Source organism: Lampetra planeri, chromosome 5 (assembly GCF_965212315.1).
Source record: "Lampetra planeri chromosome 5, kcLamPlan1.2.h2, whole genome shotgun sequence".
NCBI lineage: Eukaryota > Metazoa > Chordata > Hyperoartia > Petromyzontiformes > Petromyzontidae > Lampetra > Lampetra planeri.
The window spans coordinates 15,812,364-15,835,752 of NC_136111.1; the positions used below are offsets into that span (position 1 = coordinate 15,812,364).

The 23,389-nt window shown below is 46.9% G+C and overlaps 1 pseudogene across 1 annotated transcript in view; it reads left to right on the forward strand.

The window, feature by feature from the left end:
* The first annotated feature begins 1,807 nt into the window (after window positions 1–1,807).
* LOC144719005 (cell adhesion molecule DSCAM-like) overlaps window positions 1,808–23,389 on the forward strand; it is a 65,390-nt pseudogene continuing 43,808 nt past the window's right edge. The window contains exons 1-8 of the transcript XR_013585515.1: window positions 1,808–1,874; window positions 5,380–5,922; window positions 7,627–7,773; window positions 16,857–17,003; window positions 20,207–20,361; window positions 21,343–21,472; window positions 22,383–22,544; window positions 23,042–23,160. The product of XR_013585515.1 is annotated as a cell adhesion molecule DSCAM-like (transcript). The remainder of the gene's footprint in view (window positions 1,875–5,379; window positions 5,923–7,626; window positions 7,774–16,856; window positions 17,004–20,206; window positions 20,362–21,342; window positions 21,473–22,382; window positions 22,545–23,041; window positions 23,161–23,389) is intronic.

Sequence of the window (23,389 nt, forward strand, 5' to 3'; positions counted from 1 at the left end):
TTATATACCACTTCGTGGAAAGTTCAACGTGGAAACACTGGTGCCCGCCAAAGAAATGTGGAATTGTCACTGCAGTAACCAGCGTTGTCATCTACAACGTAGCTGCAATTAAACGTCAGGGCAATTTAGCATCGTGCCTTTAGCAAGCCCTCTCATGCAGGGTTGGGGTGAAGTGTTATCCAAATCGTAGGCCTATTAAAAAAATGTCTGGCTCCTATCCCTTTTGTCTGAGGAGGCTACTGTCCCCGCAAATACAGAGTAAGAAAAGCAGGAACAACTATCCCTGCAGATGTATGTATGTTGAACTTCTTTTGCACCGTATGTAGTCAATCGTGCTCATCGGAGATGTGGTAATAAATGCAGTTTTAGGTACTACTGTCCCTAACCTTTAACCCTAACTATAAACCATAACAACTAGACCCTTAACCGTGAGCCTTTAGCCCATACCTAAACCATAATTCTAACTCCAAGCCCTTTATCCCATTTCTAAACCATCACCCTAAGTTCCCCTTAACCTGGAATCCTAATGCTTACCCCACAACCTTAATACCTAAACCCTAACGCTCATCCTTACCGCCATAAAACCCTAACCCTAGCACCAGAAATAGAGAACGACATCCCTTCATGTTTCATCAGCTGAAGCTACAGAAGCAGAAATTGGAAAGGACCGCTAACGGCTAAGCACAACCCAAGGAGAAGGTCTGTGATTGTACGAAAGTCTGGTCTATGATTAGATACACATCTGCGGGGACGGTAGTTACCAGAGGCTCAGTTTCCTTTCCTGCATTAGCGGTGATGAGTAGTCACGTCCATCTCTATATCCAGTACAAATGTGGTCATAATAATGCAGTGTTCAATATAATCATAAAAATGCAGTGTACCAAAGCTACACAAGTCTGTAAGCACAGGCGCTTTCTCACATTTATGGGTTTGCCATGTGTCGTTTAGCACCGCAATTGTTTGGAAGATGCTTGTACCACTTGCTGAACAAATCAAAATAACTTTCTTGTGCTCTGCGACACTGACTCATTCCTCCCGTCTTGTTTGTGCATCCAGATCTTCAGTGTGCTATCGCATGAATCCCCCTGTGGTCATACACTTTGAAAGACTTTGTGCTCTAAATTATAATTATATACTGAAACTTTTAAAATTCTCTTTGCACTGGGGATTTCCATTCATTTACTTGTATATCCTGAGTAAACTTGGAAAAAGGAAGTTAACTTCATTGGCCACGTCTACACAAGCTTGGGCCTGTTGGACAATTAGGCTAACTCAAGCCTACCTGGAGCCACTACTTATGAATCCTTCATTCAGCTACTACTTGTGTTCATAGCTGGCAAACATTCTGCTCAGAGATGGTGATTGTTGCTCACTCCATGCATTTTTTCACTTCAAATTCCTCCACTTCAAAGTCTTCCTGATCATTCAATCCCTCCTCTCTCACCTCCATTCCCTTTACAAACCTAGTTTTACCCTGATCAACTCTATCTTTCTCGCCTCGCTATATGCTGTGAAGAATGGACATTGCCCAAAACGTTGCATATTATCGATATTTTATTTATGTTAAGGCAGTGTCATTGACGTATGTGTTGAGATAGTTTTCGTTTGTTAATTAAACGTGTGCTCCACTGCCAATGAAGCATCACCAAATAGATTGTTTTGTTTTTATTTGAATCACTGCGTCACTCTTTCATCATCATCATCCTCATAACTCATGTGCACTCTTCCACAATTCCTTCCGTAATTTCTCTTTGTTCTCCCTCCCCTGTCTCCCCCCCACCCCGGCCCCTCTGGCCCTTGTTGGCCCATGCAATGACAGGTGACGGCCATGCTTCCCCTCGTGTGCACTCTGCTCCTCGCGCCGGCCGTCATTGGTGAGAGAGCAGCCCACACCGCGACACGGGATGTACACACACGTGTGTGTAAACAAAGACAAAGGTCCCCCCTGTTGCCTTCAACAGGCTGTTGGGACAAGTGCTGTTAGCGAGCACGGCACACGAGGGGGTGGGTGGCCAGCACCACGCCCGGCCGCCTTTGTCCCCCCAGTGCTGAAGTATATACACTGCACCGGGTACTCATTTGAGGCTGAGTCAACCTAGGGGAGGCCCATGACCAGTTCAGATAATCATCACTGGTGTTGGCCATGAGCGGGAATCCAACTTGGGTCACCAGGTTCGTGTCGCAACGTGCTATCCGTTACTGCATCGCTTACCAGCATATACAAGGTTCACGTTTTTCAAATAATCCAAAGAGATAACAAATATTTTTAATATGATTTTCATATTTAAAGTTGCAATCCTCTAACGGTACAGTTTTCCATGATTACCAACTATCGGGTGCATGTAGTGTGCCGTGACTTAGCGCACCTTTGGGCGTCACGAATTAAAGTTTAGAAAAACTGATCTGCAGTCTGCTACACTTAATCACCATCAGCAATGCAGACGTCAGCAGACTTAGCGACTGCAAATTGTAATGATATGGGTGAAAAATAATCCTATTTCAGGCATAAATAAGCAAACTCCTCCTTGACTTTTTCAGCTTCAGGCAGAGTCCTTCCTGCTGCATTCATTGATGACTGCAATGCAAAGGGAACTGGCAATAATGCAGCAGTGCCAAGCGCTGGTCAGACATATTCTCCTCAAAGCTTCTAAGACTTCATCGTCACTACCACGAAACTTGTGGAAGAGATTATTTGGCACCTCTCGTTATAAACTGTAGTTGCCCGAACATATAAACTGCCACACATGGACATATGCATGTAAGCACGTGTATTCTAGATTTGAAGTTTTCGTGACTGCAAGGATCCATACTCTTTGGTTTTTTCGGTAAAGTCACTCTTAACACACTTAAGCGGTTTGTGCTTTCGCTACGTTGTCCCCACCTGAAGAAGGACGCTTGTGTTGCGCCCGAAACGTCGTGATTTAATTTATTTTAATTTTTAATCTACGTGACTTTACCGAAAAAACCAAAGAGTATAAGCACGTGTACACAAAGGAACACGTTTATAGAAACAGTGACATACACACATTGACATGAGTGCACACAATAACGAGTAGACAAATATGCCCACGCACATGGATACAATTGATAGTATATTGGCAGAAATGTCTTAAATAGCAAAACCACAGGAATCTCAGCATGATTTGCATGTCCAGATGGCATCACCATTCCTTGCACACATCCTGCACACAGCCTTGTGATGACCACCAGCTTAAAATTGCTGAGATTGTGTTTTTATTGAATTTAAGCAGCAGAAGTACAATGAGACAACCCTAGACTGGTTATACTCTTATTATGGCTCATATGTACGAGGCAGCCACCAAATTAAAGCCCCTCTTCGAGAGGCAAGTCAACATGTGCACACAGTTAAAATAATAATAACAGTAATACTTTACAGTCCTTTGTCAACCCAGCAAACTTACACATGCACAAACAGATCTAGATAACAAATAGACGTTTGCATACATGCAAGTTCAGAAAAAAACATTTAGATATTTGACATTTGTTTATGACCAAGTATGGGGTCCCCATTGACACGAGGATTCTTATTTACTTATTTACAAAGGAGATCTTCGATTAAATAAATATAGCGCAAAAGAGCAAGCAGACATGCGATAAAGGAACACATGCAGAAATGTAAAAACACATTTGTGTTGCCATGACGCTAACTGGGTGTTCGATTACGAGCGAAGGAAATGTAACTCGGCCTTTTTCATAAAAAAAAAATATTCTCAAAAAATGTAGCAACTTACCCATTTTCTAAAACTGAATTGTTTCTTTTTAGCAGCCACTACTTGCATTGTGTGCTGTGATGTGTTATTTATGGTTATATCTGATTGGATGGGATCCGTAACATGGAGCTGTTCACTTCACATTTTAACGTAAAATGTATTCACTTTACAATATATATTTTTATTGAACCCATTTTAACAATCACAGCAGAGGATGCGCGTTCATGTGGGAAGGATTAGTCACTTTAGAATATTTTACTTATTTATTCACGAAAGCCACACTGAGTTGTATGACTCTTTTTCAGGAGGGCCTAGTATTGACTTTTTATTTTAAGATGTTTTTTTAGCCAATTAATACCGAGTGTTTATACACGTGGGAGAAAACCGGAGGTCCAGGAGAAAACCCACGCGCATGAGGAGGCAACACTCCATCCCCATACAGATGGAAACAGATGGCGATTAGGCCACTTGGTGTACTGCCTTCTCCTGGTGAGCCAGGGTATAGCTCATCGACGCCCACGGGAAGAGAGTTTCACATCGTTTGTGTGCGATCCACCAACCCTTGCTGCCGCCATAGTGCTGGATTACAGGCGACGTGCATAACCACTGCCACCCGGCTTGTGTCCTTAATGAGTGTATTCAGCAAAATATTAACACATAAATGAGTATCCTGTTTGCAACTGCATACATTTTATTTGAAGGTCATATTCATATTCTTTGGTTTTTCGGTAAAGTCACGTAGGTAAGACGGAAGCTTCTGTTACCTCCGAAACGTCGTGATTTAATTGAGTTGTTTTTTTTTTCATTACATTTTTTACCTACGTGATTTTACCGAAAAAAACAAAGAGTATGAATCCTTGCAGTCACGAAAGCTTCAAATCTAGGTGATATTCATGTCTATACAGACTATCTATTTTCCAAAGAGTTTTTCAATTCACAACACTTATTAATACAAAACAAAGTTAAGTGTGACCCCAGTCATGAAATACACTTCTGTGATTGTGATGATGGTATGTTAATACCTGCAAATATCACCAGTCCTGTTATGCTATATTGGATATTATACCTACAAGCAGTTGCTCCACATGCTTTTTTGGGCTTTTACTCTCCAATTTGGACAGTATGTGACTAAAATGTAAGTTACGAGTAATTTCCATAAATGCAATGTTACTGTGAATGACTGCACAAAAGCCTGGGACTACAGTACTGTACAAAAAGCTGGATCTTACAAACACGATAAAGTTTCCCAATGAAAATCTTTCAAAAACTTTATTTATTTCAAAAATATATATCATATTTATCCCAGAAAAAGTGAAAACTACATACTATATATTAGCGGTACACTTTACTGAGCTCCTCCTCATGGGCCGCAAGGGTTACGTGACTGCTCCTTTCCCACATACGCGCAATACAAGCCCAAGTTGTTCTGCAAAATTGCTCTGCGTATGATTTCTCATTTCATTAAAATGTCATGCATAATTCACATTTATATTTAGTGTGAAAATTTCCCAGTTTACAACTTTTTTAGGGTGCTGCCCGCAGGTATGTATCCACCAGCACTGACGCGATCACACGTGTGCATGTGCGACCCCATGACGCATTCCCTGCCCGTCTCTATTCCCTCACCTCCCACTCCCATCGGCGCCAGCGTCCGACACGAGCGTCCGGTCAACGTTGTTCTTCGAGGATGAACTCGCGTCTCCATCGGCGTCCTCCCCGTGGTCCCTACCGGGTCGCGCCGCCTCCCTGGTGTTCTCGTCGGCGACCGGTGCGTCCGTGACATGCCCTGCCAACGGAGCCCCGCTCGCCGAGCGCCGCTGGTTCACGTACCGCTCGTCCGGCGGTGGTGGCGGGGGGGGCGGCGGCGGTGATGAGGATGGGGACGATGGCGATGATGACGGAGATAGCGATGGGGACGATGTTGACGGAGATAAAGACACTGGTGGTGCCGGCGGTGGCGTCGGTGCAGGAGGCGGTGGGGATGGAACGATGGGAGTCAGCAGTGTCGATAGGAAGGCGGTGGCACTGGATGACGTGCCGGGCCTGCGCAGGGTCCACCCCAACGGCACGCTGATGATGAGTTCATTTGCGGCGGCGGCGTACACGGCACGTGCGCACCGCTCCACCTGCTACTGCACGGCGCAGAACCCGGCGGGGCGCGTGCGCAGCAGAGACCTCGCCATCACCGCCGGTAAACTCCGTGCCGCAGAGCAGGCCGGGAGATGTGAGAGTGGAGTGTGGGTGATAGCGTGATAGTACAGCAGAGTGGGTATGCAAGTAGTGTCCAGGGTGTGAGTAGATGAGAGTGTGGTTGATGTGTGAAACCTTGGATTTGTCATTCTCACTTCTCAATTCAATGCAACATCTCCTGCATCTGCCTTCACATCCCAACTGGACTGTTGCACGTCTTTTCTCTACAGCCTCCACAAGGCCCTCATCTAAAAACTCTGGGTGATCCAAAATTCTATTGCCAGACTTCTAACCGTCACTGTAAATAGAATCACGTGACCCCAATACTTCATGGCCAACACTGGCTCCAAATCCAATCCAGGATAGATTTTGAGGTCCTGCCTCCCTCTCTCCTCTCATCTCACTAATTCTCCTCTGCTGCCTGACTAGTCTGGAATTTCCTTCCCCAAGCCATCTGTGCTGTTGACTTCCTGCCTCTGTTATAGTCCAAATTCAAGACCTTCATTTGTCCTATATATCTGTGACTGACAGCATCTGTAAAAAAAAAATATGCCCACTAAGTCTGTGCAACATCATCACATGTATTCACTATATACATCCACAGTTGTATTGCATTATATATACTTGAGCGGGGGATGTGAGTAGAATAGATTTGGGGCTAGCAGTTAAGTTGGGGCTTGCAAGGGGTGAATGTAGAGGAGGTATAAGCACAGCAGAGTGGATGTAGGGAGGGCTGTTTAATTCAGTGTTCTCCATTCCCTTTTGCCCTCGTAATCACTTGAAGCCAAGTGGATACGCTATATCTGAATGCAGTAATCGCGGCTCATGTTAATATAGGGATCATGTTGATCGAATTCTAATGTGGATCGAACTCGACCTAAATCTACCTAAATCCCGCTGCTCGCCCATCTAGGTGAGGTTGTGACCCCTCGCTCAGCTGCTCGCTCTGCCTTCCTGTGGCTGGTCGTCTCCGCGCCCTTGACTACCAACCCTGGGCACTGCTTCTCCTCCATTGTTATTGTCCTCGCAGTCACTGTTGAGTTCTCAATTCTCCATCCCCAATACCTGTAGTCCCCTCTCTGTGTCCCTCTTCCTGTCTCCTCTGAGCTCACTCTCTCATGTCCGCGTGTTCTCATGGTTACTCTCGTCAAGGTGTCCTACGTCTTCTAATGCCCTTGTGTACCTATGTTTCATTGTTTCCCATGCCCTCTTTGTCTCCGCGACTTGTTGGTGTCACTTTCTCCCATGACTCCAATGTTCCCGTGACTCCTGTTTTCTGTTTCTGCTCTTTCATCAGTCTCCCTTGGACTGCTGTGTTCCCCGTGTCTCTTGACACCCCACGTCCACGTCTCCCATGTCCCCTGCGGGCCCATGACTCCCTGCGTCTCCTGCGTCTCCTGTTTTCCCCTTGTGCTCAATACCTTCTATGTCCCCACGTCCCACTGACTCTCACATTCCCCACGTCTCAATGAAACCTGTGTCCTCACAAATATCGATCGCTCACGTCCTCATATCTCCCTTGCCAATTCATTTCTCCCTGTGTCTCCCATGTCTCCTGTGCGTCGTCCCGTTCCCCATGACCCCTTTGGCCCATGACTCCCACGTCTCCGTGAATCTCGAGTCCCCGTGACCCACGTGTCCCCGTGACCCACGTGTCCCCGTGTCCCCGTGACCCACGTGTCCCCGTGTCCCCGTGTCGTCTCAGTGCTGCGGGAGCCGTACACGGTTCGTCTCGAGGACCAGAAGGCGATGCGTGGATCGACGGCCGTGTTCCGCTGCGTGGTGCCGTCCTACGTGACGTCGTACGTGACGGTGACAGCGTGGGAGCGCGATACCGTCCCCATAGCGCCCGGTACGGGGACCCACGCGCGCTCACTCATACGCTCAACACGTACAAGTAGAGAGATGCCAACTTGCATACGGACACTGCGCCCTACAGCGCGTGGCGCTATGGCAGTATAATCTGCAAGAGCAATTGCTCTTGGTGAGCACCGATAGTGTGGGGTTGAGCCTGGATAGTGCCTGATGTGCTACCACCATGCACAGCAGCTCGTTATAGGCCGTGGTCAATGTGGTGAGCAGCAGAGGGAAGTGCATACAAATCAATTCTTGTGCTGTACTTCTATGCTCCCACGTCTATGCTGCCTGCCTGCCTTCAGCAACCCTCACTGACGAGTCTGGTCATGTGTGGGAGGCTCCTCATCCAGCAGTGGATTAGCAATAGTGCTGTACATTTACATGCATTTAAGATGGTGTCTAAAGCAACCTGCTCTGAGATGCTCACATGACACACACGTGCCAACAAGACTAAGCCGATTCACTTCTTACACACTGTACATAATATCCTGACACACATACTGTACAATCATATTAACATTTAACAAACACGCAAACATAACCAAATGCCAACCAACAGCATAAACATTTCATTTTGTATGTATTCTGTATGTGGCTGCTGTACACACACACACACGTACTTGTATGTCTATGCATAGAGAATACATACAGCCCTTTGTTATTCCACACGCATTGTGATCGCCATGTACATGGGTGTACATGCACAACAAACACATGTACGTGTGTATATGTACACGCATACATACACGTATACAACAATACAATAACACACATATCTACACACGTACATAAGCACTTGACACGAGCGTTCTGTTTGGTATGTATATGGATATGCCGTACGCATGCACGCACACGCAGGGTTAACCCATTATCATTCCCTCCGCGTGCACGATTGTGTCAAATCCGCGGGGAGTGAGCTTTAAAGGGCCGCTCTATTGAACGCTGCTTTCACTATGCTTGGACCTGTAGATGACGTACACACACACACACGCACATACGCACATGCACGCTTGTACGTATGTATGTCGAACTTCTTTCGCACCGTATGTAGCCAACCATGCTAACGCATGCTAGAGTATACGCACATGCACCTAAACACGTATGTATACACATGCAAAGACAAAGACACACTTACACGTGTGTTCGTACATACATGTACAAATGTGGACACTTACGAAAATACACACATGCTCATGTACGTTCACAAATACATACAAAGACACATGTGTGTACATTTACATACACACAACACATGTGCAAGCATACAGAGACATAGAGCCCCTTTAAAGCCTCTGACATACAGTTAGCGAGCATCTATGAGGGCCGGCCTATGGCACATGATGGGGTGGTGGACCAATATCACGCCCAACCGCCTTTGTCACCCTAGTGCTGATGTTTACGCATTACACCAGGTACTCATTTGACGCTGTGTCAATCTAGGGAAGGCCCAAGACTGCTTTTGCATCTACACACACACCAAGACAAACACATGCACACATATTCACGCTTACACGCACCTAAAGACACACACAAATGCACACCCACATGTACACCCGTGCACTCCCATACTCACACAGACAAAGGTTCCTTTAAAACCTTAACAGGCTTTCGGTGCAAGTGCTTTCAACGAGCACTTATTAAGGCTGGCACGGCACACTAGAGGGTGGGTGGCCGGCACCATGCACACTTAGACATTGCTGTCCAATAACAGGTATGAGGCTGGGATGGTGGAGCTGCATCAGTTGGACTTCCCATCTCTTCATCTCGAGTTCACTGTTTGCGCAGGCCGTGGTGGTGTTGTCCTTACCGCTGACTCGGCTAGAATCATCAAACTCGCTACAAGCGAGAAACTGGCCTCTTGTACCATGTTTGGGGACTGAGATTCGGACCCACGTCTCAGAGGTGCTGAGTCTGTGGCTGCAGCCATGTGAAACCCCCGTGAGACAGAGACACCCTCGTCCCTATGGCTTAAATCTCTTCTACTGTGTTGGCTCCATGGCTCTGACACGGTCATTCTGAAACCCGTAAGCCACTTCTCGTAGAATGGTAATTTTATTGATGCATCTTTATCTTTCACTGCCGTTGGGCTGTCAATATGAATGTGTCCTACTGGACATATGTGAAAAAAAGCTTCGTAGTTTGTCGGATTCCTCCAGTCTAAATAAAGATTCAGATCTTTATTCATATGCCTGGTGTTACGTATGGTTGTTTGGCCATTATTGTGGTTGTTATGCAGTAAGTTTGGTCATGTTTGTCAGTTTGGAAATCATGCCTACAGTAAGGATATGATATGGTTCGTGCTGTTCGCTTGGTTATTATGCTGCCTGTGATTGGGCTGTCATTGGGGTTATTACATCGTCAGTAAGGGTGTTTCGCTGTTAGTTCGGTTGTTCTGCTACTGTGGTTATTACACTGTCAGCATGGTTGTTGTGTTGTGATTTAGGTTCATTGTCGTTGTGATGTCACTCTTGCTCAGCTTTGTTGCGGCAATGTCAGGGTGGCTGTTCTGCTCTGAGTGTGATTGTTGTGCTGCCATTCTGGGTTTTGTTCTATCAGTGTTATATGGTCATTGTGGTTGTTGTGTGGTTAGTGTGGTTGTGGTGTTGTCGGTGTGCTTATTGTGTGGTCAGTGTGGTTGTGGTGTTTTCGGTGTGGATGTTGTGCAGTCAGTCTGGTTGTTTTCCTATCATTTTTGGTTGTTGTGAGGTCAGTATAATTGTTGTGTGCCCAGTGCTGTTGTGCAATCAATGTGGTTTTTTGGGCTGTCCTTTAGGTTATTGTGCTGTCAGTGCCGGTGTGCCATCATTGCCGTGGTGCTCTAAATACAGTTGCTCTGCTGTTTTTGTGCTCGTTGTGCGAAAACACATTGTGGTTTTGCGGAGCGGCATTGCCTGTGTTTCCGTGGTGATGGATGCTGTTAATTCGCTGTGGATGTATTTTTATAAAGGAACAAGTCCGTACGTGTCAATGGGGACTTAGCATGCGCACAGACACACATCACTCATTTAGCTTTATTGACCGTCAGGGAAAACATGCCGTTAGCGAGCACCGATTAAGCACAGCATGGCAACACAATAGCGTTGTGTGGCCAACACGATGCTCAGCCCGCCTTTGTCTCCCTGGCGCTGGTGTTGGGGCACCGCACCAGATACTCTTCTAAAAGTTGAGTCGACCTACGGGAGGTCTAGGACAGTTTCTGACACCGCTCGCCACGTTTATAACATCGCACAAACCACTGCTCCACCATGCCCCATTGTACACAGACACACAGATCAAGGGGTAGGTTGCCTTCACACGAGGGGTCGAATGATTAACCTCCCCCCAGATTAATAATAAAAATGAGTGATTTTGTATTTAGTAGCGTCACCGATGCCAACTGCATCTCAGAACGCTACAGAATCCTCAACACACGGAGGCACATGTATATTTAGATGTTTTCAACCCATTCATTAGTTTTTTTAAATACGTGCGGGAGGATTATGGCATCTGGACGCCTACAGGAAGGGAGTTGAGCAACGTTTGTGTGATCCACCAACCCTCGTTTCTACAGTGTTGGATTACAGGCGGCATGCATAGCCACCACCGCCCAATTGGTGACGATTCGATTAAAACACATCTTATTTTTAACTCCTTTATATTACGTTCACTTGCTTGCTTGCTTGCGCGCTTACGACCATGCAAATCTTTCCGTCGTTTTTTAACCCACTTCCCGTGATCCAATCGAGCTGACATTTTGCACACAGACTCGTTGTGCGTGACAATTTATTTTCGTGAAAATGTTTTTCCAAAATGTTCCACTTTTTAGGAAAAAAAAACATTATATTTAATTACCAATTGCTTAATGGTGGCAGGCAATCATCTGACCCATAGGTGGCAGCCATCTCAAGCCAGAGGACGAGAGGACTCTAGCCGCCACACATATAAAGGATTTATAGTGAAAAACTTTGTTTTTACGGGTTAATTTTTTAAAAATCCTTTATATTAAGTTCACTTGCTTGCTTGCTTGCGCGCTTACGACCGTGCAAATCTTTCGGTCGTTTTTTAACCCACTTCCCGTGATCCAATCGAGCTGACATTTTGCACACAGACTCGTTGTGCGTGACAATTTATTTTCGTGAAATGTTTTTTCCAAAATTTTCCACTTTTTAGGAATTTTTTTTTTCATATTTAATTTAAAATACCAATGTGATAAAAATGAAACTCTTACTCAAGAAAAACAGAAATGAATAATAAAATAAAACCGATGCCACGCATATAAAGGATTTATAGTGAAAAACGTTTTTATGGGTTAATTTTTTTAACACTGCGGTGAATATCGTGGCTGAAGGGATCACGTGGGCCTTTTAGATCCAACAAATGTGAATTTTAAGCAGTTGCTTTGTGGATACCAGATTCAATGCATGTATCGTGGGCTTAAGAATCAATATGAATCTATAGATCGATCCATCGATCAGCTATTGAATTCACCTCAGTTTACCCAGAGATAATGTTTGATAAAGGCTCCGTTGTTAGTGCTCACCCCGTGTGTTTTCTGAATGTGTAATAAATGACCTTTAATGTATGTATGCACACATTTATGGAATGGAGATTGCATGTACATCATACATAATACAGAATGTTCTCATGTGGATTAGGGTATGTGGTGTGTGTGTGTGTGCGTGCACGTGTACTCTGTGGGGAGCGGCAGTGTCGTGGTTAGCGCACTGCACTCTAAACTCGGCGATCCGAGTTTGATTCTCACTCACGACCAATAACTGGTGAATATTTGAACCAGTCCGAAGCCTCCCCTAGGTCGACTCAGCCTTGAATGAGTACCTGATGCGGTATTTAGGTATCTGCACTGGAAAGGCAAAGGCGGCCAGGCGTGTGCCGTGCCGGCCTTCATAGGTGCTCGCTAACAGCACTTGCCCCGACAGTCTGTTACAGGCTACACGGGGGATTTTTATCTGTGTGTTCATGTACGTACACACACATGTGCATTTGTGTCATTTTGGCAACATGTTAAGGGGCGTCGTGGTGGCTAGATGTTTACGCCCTTGCCTGATATACAGGAGATTGTGGGTTCGATCCCGACCCTGACGCCTGAGTTTGCATGTTCTCCCATTGGTCGTGTGGAATTTTCTTCGGGTCCTCCGGTTTTCCCCTTTACATTTTAGAAACATGCTTTTACAGTATTCAGCTGCTATACATTTTCACGTGATAAGCCACTTCGGTGAACTATCAGTTGTGGCCAGGTCGCTTCTGAAAAAGTTAGTTTAGCTTTGTCTACATGGCCTGGACCTTACCTAAGTTGACTCAGTCTGAAATGCGATCACGTTGTCGGCAGCAGTGGGGAGACAAAGGTGGCTGGGCAGGCGTGGTTCTGGCTACCCATTCACACGTGTCCTCACTGTTGTATCAGCTGCAATATGTGCTTGCTAACAGCACTAGTCCGATACACTATTCGGCATAAAGGGGGGAACCTATGTTTTTGTTATATTTCTCTATTAGTGTGTGCGTGCGTAGACATGCTCATTTGAATGCGTGTCTATGTGTTCATGGGTATGTTCGTATCCAAATTATGTGTGCATATGTGTGTGTGTGTGCATGGATCGTAATATGGTTATCGTGATTGTTATGCTGTGCATGTGTGTAGACATCTACGTTTTATATGCATACTGTTTGTGGGGAGCAGTTCAATACCGGACCATGGCTAACATCAGTGGTTGAACAATATCTGAACCGATCCTGGGCTTCCCCTACATCAACTCAGCCTTCAGTGAGAAGCGGTGTGGCCTTGTAGATGTCACTCCAGTGCTGGGGAGATAAAGGCGGTCGAGTGGAGTACTGCCCACATCACATTCTGACAGTGCCGTCCTGGCCTTTATTAAGTGCTCGCTAAATAGCACTTGCCACAACAGTCCTTAGAGGCTATACGGGGAATCTTTTGTCGCGATCGTTGTCTTTGTACCGTATATGCATACACTGCCTGGATGTGCAATCATGTGTGAGTTCATGTGTTTTATATGACTACGTGTATATATGTATAACCGTTAAACACATAATATGCATGTATGTGCACTTGCAGGTACATACAGAATTTTGTGTGTGTGCAAATATTAGAATTTAAATGCCTGCGTGTATGCATGCATATTGTACATCCACGTGTTTTTTTGGAGACATTTTAACGCGTAAAATTTGTACGTGCATTTGCTCGTGCACAGCGAGTGATGCTCGTGCATATGTACAGGATATTTATATGCATGTGCGCACATGCGTGCACGAATCCACGTGCAGGCATTCGAATATAATGACCCCGGCCTTGTATGTGTGTGGGTGCGCATATGCACACGTGTGTCCGTCCACAAGCAAATGCTTATGCACATGCATGCGCGTGCGTGCGCATCTCCCCATGTGTGCATGTGCTTGCATACATATTGCACATGTGTGTCCGTACACGTGCCTGCACGCACAACGCTGTTTCGCTGTGCCCTTCCCTCTTTCACTCCTCTTCCTCTCGCCAGTTGCTGACCCAGATTTTGCGGAGCGTTATGATGAACCGCGCATGACGGCTGTCGATGCTGAACCCATTACAGCCCTATTCCCGGTCGTGCCCCCCCCCCCTCCTGCCGCCACCGCCGCCGTTCACGTCGGGACGGGGAGGATGATGGGGAGACTGTGGGAGATAGGGTGGGGGGGGGTAGGCGGTGGTGGTAGTGATGGTGGAGGGAGTGGGGGGCTTAATTAATAGGGCACGATGGCATTTGCCATTCCGGGCCATAGGGTACGGGGTGGGGGGGGAGCGGGATAAGCCCTGTGTCCATCCGCAACCCCCGTTCCTCTCTCCCTGCTTAGGGGCTGCTGCTGCTGCCTTTGTGCCATTCTGTTCTGTGAGACGTTCAGGCTGTGCCATGTGCTTGTCCTAGTAAATAAAAAAAGATCACAGGAAGAATGTGCGTAGTTTGCACTGACTGAAAAAATAAGAATGTGCGTAGTTTGCACTGACTGAAAAAAAATACTTTGCCATCGTAAATAAATACAGCCTTTGAACTTATGTATATATTTTTGTATTATTGTTCTTCCCCCCCCCCCCCCCCATTTTATGTGTGCTCGCACATCGGTGTCATGTCCCAAGATTAAGATTTTTATGAGAATTCTTGCAGAGCAGTGAATCACCCCAGATGCTTAGAGAACAGCCTGCAGAAGGAGATGTCACAGAACTGCTTGTGAGATACCTTCAAATAACCTCTTATTCACACTAGGGGGCAGCACTTTCCCACCTGCCCTGCGACAGAGAGCATTACTGTATTAGATGAACGAAAATAAAACTGAGATTTTTAAATCTCGAAGCTGGAACTTAGCAGCTTTAAGTGCAAATACACGTTTAAAATGATGGCATTTTAAGCAGGTCTTGGTGACTGGACTGAAACCATTAACTCACTGAACTTAATACAATCCTGATTTCGTTTAATCATGGGCAAGTGACCAGATTAGAAATCAGGATCTAATAATTAGTACCAGCTCAGCGCTCTGACCTCTGATCCACTCTGTTGCCTCTTGAATAGTTATTTCAAGCTGAATACAAAACACACATTGGCCTGTTTATACGCCAAAAATAATATTCAGATGCATTGGACCAATGTTTTGCAGCAGCGTTTGTTGAAACAGGCAAACCCTGGCCTAATTTCAATATCTGAGTCTCGTAATTACGCATAATTCATCGGCAAAGCTTTTATGCTCCCTGGCTTCACCAACCTCCCCTAACCAACATGGTGAAGTATGCTCAGATTAACCTCCTAGGTGGGCCTTCATCCAGCAGTGGATTGACAAAAGAGCCGTACTCCTGCTATTAAATAGTAACAACAGGCCATTATTGTATTTTATATTTACCCAGGAAAGACTCACTGAGTCTCAAGACTCTTTTTACGGAGGGTCCTGCTTGGGATATTTTTTTGTCCAGTTCTTTTGTGTTTTTTTTTTCGGTAATGGCCAAAACCACTCAAAATAGAAGGAACATTGCTATCAAACAAAGTGCCATTGTTGGGAAACCTCAGCCTGTATGTGATTTACCATTGCAAAGCGGTGTGTCTGTCAATGAGGAAAGCAGTAAAACACTGTAAACTTTCTCCCTGTCCACTGCTGCCAATGCACTGCTTGAACATCGATTTTGTTGCTAATTTTCAAATTGGGCCACTGTGTGAGTTACTGCTCACTCACCTGCATGGATGAGGACGGCGCCCGATGCTTGTGTGACTCCTCGAAAGGATGAGGATCTCGAGAGACACCAAACAAACCGACTGAAATGATCGAGTGCTCTATGGATGTTGGAGCATGATGCAGCCTCTTAAAGCATGTCAGGTGGAGGCCGGCGATATTATTGCTACTATTCTGCTTGTTTGCCCAGGGAAGCCTCACTGTGTCTCATGACTCGAGGGTCCTGCCAAGTTTTCGCACTTGGGGGCGATGATTGCTACTTAGATTAATTCCAATTAAGTAATTTACAGGGAACTTTTCAAATTTTGCATATTTGGACCATGACACCGGCACACAATGGCCTACTTTTACAAGTGACGGAATCTTTAACGTCCACTTTGAAGCAGACGGCACATAGCATTATTTTGGTTGTTACACCCCCAGTATTAACAAGGGCGGCCACTGGATTCGAACCGTGCACCTTTGCAACAAGCGGTGGACGTGCTTCTGCTAGGCCGTGTCACTGCCCTGTGGCAGTGCTACTTCTGAAATTCTGTCTTTGGTATTCCACGTATGCCGTTCTGGCCTCAAGAGGTGCATTTGGCTCACCATGGAACAAAGATGGTCACTGCATCGCGCGCTTTCAGATGTGCTTCTGCGGCCGTCTTGAACGCTTGTCCGATATTAGGAAGCCACTGGAACTATGCACTTTAAAATGTATATTGTAAACTAATTTCTTTAGAACTGCTTTTTGTCTTTAGTTTGTTGTCCTTATCCCACGCCTCCGATTAGTGTGGTTGGCTATGTACGGTGCGAAAGAAGTTCAACATTCAACATAATTATACACATACAAAAACGGCGTGGGGGGGGGGATCTTTGTTATTGTGCTCGTACGTGTGCGTGCAGACGGACGGTTCCTGATCACGCGCGCTGGCGTGCTCCACATCAGCGATGTGCAGAAGGAGGACGAGGCGCACACGTACCGCTGCGCCACGCGGCACCGCTACACCGGGGAGTCGCACACAAGCAACTCGGCGCGACTCGCCGTCATGGGTACACGTGCACCTGGCACACGCATGCGTACGTGTACGTACGCAGGCGAGCACTTCGCCTGCACCCACGCGTGTACGTGCCACGTGCGGTTTAAATGAGATGGCGGCTGGTACGGGGCCTACACGTGTGTCTAGCAAAAAAACAATTATCGAAGGAGTTACCGTTGGTTTAACAAAGACTCGTGCGGGTTAAAATTGGTGCGAGGAATACTGAAATGTGGAATGCAAGGTCGCACACTGGCCAATATTGGATGGATTTACCAAGCAGTAGAATGAGACCGGGCTGTACTGTACATTATCAATATAGTTCAATGGTACGGACTGGCATAGTTTAAGGAAGAGAGCGAGTTCATGAAGCGAGTGTGTGAGTGAGAGAATCAGAATCAGAATCTTTATTCTGGAAAAATCCGATGAACTATGAAGTTATTTTTTACAGATGTCCAGTAAGAGTGGGTCAGAATGTTACAACAACAAAACGTACAAATAATGATAGGAGTGCAAAGTATAGTAAAGGTAAGAAAATCATAAAAATTAAAAATTAACTCTAACTAAAATTTTTTAGTTTACCAGGTAAAGCCCACTGAGCTATTAGTTATTATTCAGAAGCGACCTGGCCACAAATGATAGCTTAACGAAGTCGCTTATCACGTGGAAATTTATATTGACCAATGATCCAAATGTGCGTTGATTCTAAATGTAGAGGGAAAAACCGGGCGACCCGGAGAGAGAATCCAGGCGACTGCGGGGAAAACACGCACACACGGCCGGGGATAGTCTGCTCAGGGGTGCCTGTGTTCTCCCTTTGGAGACAAGGGTTGGTGGATCACACAGAGATTTACGAGGCTCCCAAACCCCCTGGGGTTGTGAGATGAAGAGTGCGGGCGGTAGAGCGAGGGAAAGTCAGGACAGTAGAGAACTGAGTAAACAAGAAGGAGAGATATGGAGAGAGACCGTGAGAAAGGGAGATTGAAGGTGGTGAATCTGGTGGCTTTGAGATTACGAGGGCTGAGCCGTTGTGTGTGGAGTAACAAATTGGCTCGTTTTGTTTTCGTGAGAAACCTCACTAATTGGATGTGTCGGGTGGTGGCGGTTTCAACGACACATTTATATTTACATGATCTAACTACAATTTTTTATTATTTTGGATAATATTGGTCGCGAAAGCCTGAGAAGTAGTTGGACAGTATCGATGTCCGTGCGTTGTTCTCTAACGTGAAAGGGTTGCAACTGCTCTGCGGGAGATCCTCCCGGATTCTTCGTCTCGTAACGCGACGCTGATAGTGCAGGTGGAATCAATGTGGGGGAAAGGACACACGTAAATAAGTAAATGAAGGGGGAGCGGACGAGAGCTGATCAAAGGAAGAGAGAACACATCTGAGAGGTTGAGTGAACAAGAGGCGGATCAAGTTCCAGGGGAAAGAGTGTGAAAGAGCGGGAGGAAGAGCTACAGTGAGAGAATGAAAGAGGAGAGAATAGGTTGGTGAGTTAGATCGACAGAGGAATACGTCACGGGATTGAATGTAATGTACGGCCATTTTTTTAATCCACTGCTGGATGAAGGCCTTCCCACACCATCCAGTCAGGCCGGTTGATTTGACCATATTTTATCACACTGGTCAGTGTGGACCGGTTCAGAAATAACTCTTCACCGATGTTAGCTGTGGCTGGAAATTAGAACCTGGGTTGCCGGGTTCATAGCATGCTACTTTAACCACCGATCCACCACTGAACCTCGAGAGAAGGTTAAATATTAACAGGGTGACTATGAGGGAGACAATGGCCACGTTTCTGCTTATTTCTGTCAATTTGTATTTTTTTACAAAAAGTTGTAGAAATGCAGTTACTATCGTTACACAAATCAGACACCGAGGACTAGATGAATGTGTGGCTGAACGATTATCTTCATTTGATTTTTGCCAAAAACACCGCAATGCCTCTTTTGACAACACTGGGTAAATTGCCAAGGCGATGTGTTTTAGTCAAGATGTTAATCTGACTTCTAAGACTCTGTGGGAGAAATAAGCGTGTGTGTGTCTGCGTGCGTGTCACGAGGTTTCCATCAATAAGGAGTAGATTTGATTGTTTTCATTGGAATAAGTCAAGATGCATTTTCCAAAACGGAAATGTTTCTCTTTTCGGTTGCTGATGATTGTGTGTGCTCTGAGTTAGGCATTGTTGTTAAGTTGATCAGGCGAGATTGAGCTGCGGATCTTCAGCAAGAGACGCATTCGTTTTCATTTGTGCTATCATTTTTTCCCCAAAGAACTTTTTGCTTGAAATAAATGGTGCTTGTTCGAAACAAATATATCGATTGGAAAACTGGAACTTGACAGCGTTGTATGTGGGTGCAGGTTGGCGTGTGTGTTGTGGGGAGAGTATGGGGAGCGATAGTGAAGTGGTTAGCGCGCTGTGCTATGAACCCGGCCACCCGAGTTCGATTCCCACTCACGGCCAACACCAGTTGAGTGAGCATGGGTCTTCAACTGGGTTATTGAGAGAGCGTTTTAATGTATGTGAATGTCGGTCCTTGTGAGTGTGTAAACGAGTGTGGCTTACGGGTTCTGTACGCGCGTACTGGGTACTATACGCACATTATCTACACGTATGTGAATATTGTATAGTATGTCCTTACGTCTATTTGTGAGCATATTCGCGAGTATGCATATAGCATACTCGAGTCTCATACAGCATTTGCCCCAACTGAAGCCTATACTTTGTCGTTGTGTGCATGTGTGGGCTTGTTAATATAATTGCGTTTGCACAAGTGTGCTTGCACAAGTGAGTATGTGTATATGTATATAGAGTATGTGTGGGGAGCGGTAATTTAGAGGTTAGCGCGCTGCACTACCAACCCGATGACCAGATTTCAATTCCCACTCACGGCCAACATCAGTGGTCATTTTCTGAACCAGTCCTGGGCTTCCCGTAGGTCGCCTCAGCCTCAAATAAGAACTTGGTGCGGTGTATAAAATCATCATCACTGGGGACAAAAAGGTGGTCAGGTGTGTTGCTGGCCACTGACCCCCTCGTGTGCCGTGCCGGCCTTCATAGGGGCTCGCTACCAGCACTTTCCCCAACAGTCTGTTAAGGCTACATGGGGGATCTTTGTATAATGTGTGCCCGTTCGTACGTGTGTGCGTGTGTGCCTGCGCATGCGTTTGCGGTGTATGTGTGTGTGTGTGTGCCGTGCGTGTCAATGTGCAGAGCCAGCACGAGCCTCGCCCGTCATCCTGGACTCCATGCCGGGACACACGCAGGTGTGGGCGGGTCAGTCGGTGGAACTGGCGTGTCGCGCCGTGGCACACCCGCCGCCCACACACCGTTGGGTGCGCGATGGCAAGGCCGTCATGCAAACACAGGTGGGGCAGTCGCTCTTGCCCAGGGCAAAGCCACCAAACGGCATGGTTCGGCCAGCACGATCTCAGAAAGGCTCTCTCTCCCGGGTGTCTAAAAGCAGTTGTTGTGAAATTCATAGATTACGTCCCAAGTTTAATATTTACTGGCCTCGTGCTCAGTCAGATTATTCTGCCCATAATGGCTGATACGGCAGCAAGCAAGTTATATGGGAAGGGAGGGTTTACAGCGGTTGCATTGTATAACAAAGGCAGGGAAATGTTTTATATATATGGCTGATAAACAACCAGAACTATTTACGTTGGAAATATATCTCGATTTATAAGTGAGAGAGAGAGAGAGGGGGTGACAGAGAGAGGGGATGCCAACTCGCCATGTCTCGGTCGTGTCTCCCAGAAATTTGGTGGCTTTACCTCCGAGATCGAAAAATGCACGCCCCAAATGCATCGGAGGTTAATGGATCGCGTAGATTTTGTGAAACTACTAATATCGCCGGGTAGCAAGGTTGCCAGGATATAATGACGCAGCTGGTGGGTTTATTCATCCATTTCTGCAGCCCTTTGAGTGTTTTTCCTTCGTATGCTTGGTGGGTTTTCTCTGAGTATACGGGTTTCCTTCCATGTGGAAATCTCTCACTCAAAGTGAATTGGGCAAGCTTAGCATTGTAGAACCATCCTGAAAGAAAGTCTTTGTAATTATTCAGGTTTTTTCTATGTTGACTACACCGGGATCTTTGTTCATGGTGGTATTTGTATTCGTGGAAGCAGCGGTCTTCATGGCAATAACTGTTGGCGGTGGTGTTGAAGATGTTGAAGATGATGATGATAGTGGTGGTGTTGTTGTTGATGATGATGGTGAAGTTGATGGTGTTGCTTCCAGTGTCGTCGATGACAATGTTGATGTTGACGGTGTAGAAGCTGCTGGTGGTGGTGGCGGGGGCGGCGGTGCCGACGGTCGCATTGTCTCCTCTTTGGTTCCATCGTCAGGGCCGCTACCGCATGGACCAGGCCGCGCTGCGGATCGACAACGCCCATCCGGGGGACTCGGGCACGTATGCGTGCGAGGTGTGGAATGAGCTGGGCGCCGCTCACACGTCCGGCAGGCTCACCGTCACCGGTGAGTCCGGAGCACACCCCGCCCCCCTCCCCACCCAATTCCCCCTCGCCCGCCCCTCCAAAGTGCCGTGCACTCACTGCCAGAAACTCTTTGAAAACAACTTTGTTCCCTAAATGTTGTTCTGTTATAATTAAATAATATGTTAAAGTATCTCCATGCATACATTCGCATGTGACTGCATTCACCTCTATTGGTTGGCTATACACCCAGGGTGAATATTCTATATTCCCCTGATGGAAGCCAGTTTATCCATAGGAGATTTCCCACAAAGTAGCACTATTTATATCGGCCCCAGAAGGGTGTCAGTCTCCAACTGGAGGGTTGTGTGAACTCTCTGCACATACATTTAGTACCCACAAAAATATGTCTAGCGTCTGTATGTGTATACGTGTTTCTGGGAAGTGGTAGTGTAGCAGTTAGCGCACTACGAACCCGACGACCCGAGTTCAATTCCCGCTCACGGCTGCCAACACCAGTGATGGTTATCTGAACTGGTAATGGGTCTCCCTTAGGTCGACTCATCCTCAAATGAGCACCTTGTGCGGTGTGTAAACATCGCAACTAGGGAAACAAAGGCGGCTGGGCATGGTGCTGGCCACCCACCCCCTCGTGTGCCGTGCCGGCCTTCATAGGTGCTCGCTAACAGCACTTGCCCCACCAATCTGTTAAAGGCTATACAGGGGATCTGTACGTGTGTGCATCTGATACAAATGTATGTATAGTATACAAATGTACATGGTATCTGTGAGTACGTGTGTGTGTACGATACATGTGTATGTATCTGATACACGTGCATGTGTCTGGTATCTGTGAGTACGTGTGTGTGTGTACGATGCATGTGTATGTGTCTGATACACGTGCATGTGTCTGGTATCTGTGCGTGTGTGCATGCGTGCGTCGCCCCACGTAGAGCCGCTGCGCGTGTCGCTGTCTCCACGGAACGTGCGCACGAGCGCGGGCAGCTCCGTGGTGCTCACCTGCACTGTGTCGGGCGGCGGCGTCCGCTTCTCGCCGGACCCCGCGCTCGGCATGGGCTCCTACCGCGTGCGGCCGGGGGGGGCTCGCTCTGGAGGTGGGCCCCCCAACTCCTCCAAAAATCACCGAGCCTCATACCCACCTACCGGAACATTCAACTCCCCCAACAATCACCTACCCGAAGACTCAATCCCCAACACTCACCCATCCTGTCACCCAACTCCCCCAACACTCACCCACCCTGTCACCCAACTCCCCCAACACTCACCCACCCTGTCACCCAACTCCCCCAACACTCACCCACCTTGTCACCCAACTCCCCCAACACTCACCCACCCTGTCACCCAACTCCCCCAACACTCACCCACCTTGTCACCCAACTCCCCCAACACTCACCCACCCTGTCATCCAACTCCCCCAACACTCACCCACCCTGTCACCCAACTCCCACCACAATCGCCTACCTTAACATCCAGCCGTGCCGCTCTCTGGTGTAGATATGGTGAATGGCGTTCTGAGTGTTTAATGCGAGTGTTGTGATGAGTGTTGTGGTGAGTGAGTGTTGTGTGCCGTGCCGCTGTCTGTCTGTGGTAGACATATACGCCGCGTCGGACTCGTCCTCCCCGCGTTATCCGGGCTGGGAGCCCGAGTTCCGCATCACCTGGTACCACAACGGGGAGCGCCTGCGGGAGGGTGGAGGAGCTCGCGTGCAGGTAACGGTCTGACTCCGGCCTCTCGTGCAGACACCCGACTAATTGGTCAGTCCACCAGACAGCCAGACATTCACCAAACAGTCAGTATATCAGCCAGTTATCTGGTTAGTTGGTCAATCGGTAAGCCAGATACTCGCCTAATTAGCTCATCCAGTCAGTCAGTATTGGCAAAACAGTGACTTAGTAAACCAGCCAATACGTGCCCGTGTGTGTACACATGTGTGTGCAT